Here is a 2884-nt window from a genome sequence, read left to right as displayed (position 1 = left end):
TTTTAAAGATGAATCCTTCTTCATTTCAAACGATTATTTAATGAGTATTAGAGTTATTTCTAGTTATAATTTCTGTCAATCACAAATCTGCCCCACTCTGACCGAGTCCCCGATAGTAAAGTCGTTAGGTTCCCCGCATGTAACGCGGGAGACCAGGGTTCAATTCCCCGTCGGGAAGAGCAACTCTTTTTAAAAAATGGCCACTGGCTCTCATTGTTATTACAATTTAAAAGGACTTGCTCTTACTTTAATCACGTGATTTTCCCTAATCGTTAGGTTACCTGCTGCTCTAACCAGCTTGAACTTTTAAAGATAACCCCCTCTTCATTTCAATCGGTAATATGCCGAGTATCGGGGTTGATTTCTACTTGTTATAATATCAGTCAATCTAGAATCAGTTGCATTCTGAGCGAGTCCTCGATAGTATAGTGGTTAGTATCCCCGCCTGTCACGCGGGAGACCGGGGTTCAATTCCCCGTCGGGGAGAGCTACACTTTTTAAAATGTTTAGGCCACTGGCTCTCATTGTTATTACAATTTAAAATGACTTGCTGTTCCCTTTTATAACGTTAATTTCACCAAACGTCAAATCACCTGCTGCACTTAAAAGCCTTAACTTTTAAAGATGAATCCTTCATCATTTCAAGCTATTATTTACTGAGAACATGAGTTTTTTTGTTATAATTGCTGTCAATCACGAATTAGCCTCACTCTGACCGAGTCCTCTATAGGAACGTCGTTAGTTTCCCCACATGGAACGCGGAAGACCAGGGTTCAAATCCCCGTCGGGGAGAACTACTCTTTTAAAAATGTTTTGGACCTCTGGCTCTCCTTATTGTTATTACTATTTGAAAGGAATTGCTCTTTAATCACATGATTTTCCCTAATCGTTAGGTAACCTGCTGCTCTAACCAGCTTGAACTTTTAAAGATAAACCCCTCTTCATTTCAATCGGTAATATGCCGAGTATCGGGGTTGATTTCTACTTGTTATAATATCAGTCAATCTACAATCAGCCTCATTCAGAGCGAGTCCTCGATAGTATAGTGGTTAGTATCCCCGCCTGTCACGCGGGAGACCGGGGTTCAATTCCCCGTCGGGAAGAGCAACTCTTTTAAAAAAGAAAATGGCCACTGGCTCTCATTGTTATTACAATTTAAAATAACTTGCTTTTCACTTTATCACGCGATTTTAACCAAACCTTGAGTCACCTGCTGAACTTAAAAGCCTGAACTTTTAAAGATGAATCCTTCTTCATTTCAAACGATTATTTAATGAGTTTTAGAGTTTATTTCTAGTTATAATTTCTGTCAATCACAAATCTGCCCCACTCTGACCGAGTCCCCGATAGTAAAGTCGTTAGGTTCCCCACATGTAACGCGGGAGACCAGGGTTCAATTCCCCGTCGGGAAGAGCAACTCTTTTTAAAAAAATGGCCACTGGCTCTCATTGTTATTACAATTTAAAATGACTTGCTGTTCACTTTTATCCCGTGATTTTCACCAAACGTTGAGTCACCTGCTGCACTTAAAAGCCTGAACTTTTAAAGATGAATCCTTCTTCATTTCAAACGATTATTTATTGAGTATTAGAGTTTATTTCTAGTTATAATTTCTGTCAATCACAAATCTGCCCCACTCTGACCGAGTCCCCGATAGTAAAGTCGTTAGGTTCCCCACATGTAACGCGGGAGACCAGGGTTCAATTCCCCGTCGGGAAGAGCAACTCTTTTTAAAAAATGGCCACTGGCTCTCATTGCTATTACAATTTAAAATGACTTGCTGTTCACTTTTATCACATGATTTTCACCAAACGTTGAGTCACCTGCTGCTCTAACCAGCTTGAACTTTTAAAGATAAACCCCTCTTCATTTCAATCGGTATATGCCGAGAATATGGGTTCATTTCTACTTGTTATAATATCAGTCAATCTACAATCAGCCTCATTCTGAGCGAGTCCTCGATAGTATAGTGGTTAGTATCCCTGCCTGTCACGCGGGAGACCGGGGTTCAATTCCCCGTCGGGAAGAGCAACTCTTTTTTAAAAAATGGCCACTGGCTCTCATTGTTATTACAATTTAAAAGGACTTGCTCTTTACTTTAATCACGTGATTTTCCCAATCGTTAGGTAGCCTGCTGCTCTAACCAGCTTGAACTTTTAAAGATAACCCCCTCTTCATTTCAATCGGTAATATGCCGAGTATCGGGGTTGATTTCTACTTGTTATAATATCAGTCAATCTACAATCAGCCTCATTCAGAGCGAGTCCTCGATAGTATAGTGGTTAGTATTCCTGCCTGTCACGCGGGAGACCGGGGTTCAATTCCCCGTCGGGAAGAGCAACTCTTTTAAAAAAGAAAATGGCCACTGGCTCTCATTGTTATTACAATTTAAAATAACTTGCTTTTCACTTTATCACGCGATTTTAACCAAACCTTGAGTCACCTGCTGCACTTAAAAGCCTGAACTTTTAAAGATGAATCCTTCTTCATTTCAAACGATTATTTAATGAGTTTAGAGTTTATTTCTAGTTATAATTTCTGTCAATCACAAATCTGCCCCACTCTGACCGAGTCCCCGATAGTAAAGTCGTTAGGTTCCCCGCATGTAACGCGGGAGACCAGGGTTCAATTCCCCGTCGGGAAGAGCAACTCTTTTTTAAAAAATGGCCACTGGCTCTCATTGTTATTACAATTTAAAAGGACTTGCTCTTGACTTTAATCACGTGATTTTCCCTAATCGTTAGGTTAACCTGCTGCTCTAACCAGCTTGAACTTTTAAAGATAACCCCCTCTTCATTTCAATCGGTAATATGCCGAGTATCGGGGTTGATTTCTACTTGTTATAATATCAGTCAATCTAGAATCAGCTTGCATTCTGAGCGAG

At 40.2% G+C, this 2884-nt stretch overlaps 1 non-coding gene across 1 annotated transcript; it reads left to right on the top strand.

Annotated features, from left to right (window-relative positions):
• The first annotated feature begins 414 nt into the window (after positions 1–414).
• On the top strand, positions 415–486 carry TRNAD-GUC (transfer RNA aspartic acid (anticodon GUC)). Its single transcript has one exon. It is a non-coding gene; the product is annotated as a tRNA-Asp (tRNA).
• The last annotated feature ends 2398 nt before the right edge of the window (positions 487–2884 follow it).

Source organism: Lethenteron reissneri, chromosome 70 (genome assembly GCF_015708825.2).
Source record: "Lethenteron reissneri isolate LAM-NWPU_2019-01 chromosome 70, ASM1570882v1, whole genome shotgun sequence".
Taxonomy (NCBI): domain Eukaryota; kingdom Metazoa; phylum Chordata; class Hyperoartia; order Petromyzontiformes; family Petromyzontidae; genus Lethenteron; species Lethenteron reissneri.
Note: the sequence above shows the minus strand (reverse complement) of the source record. Positions and strands in the feature narration are given on the sequence as shown.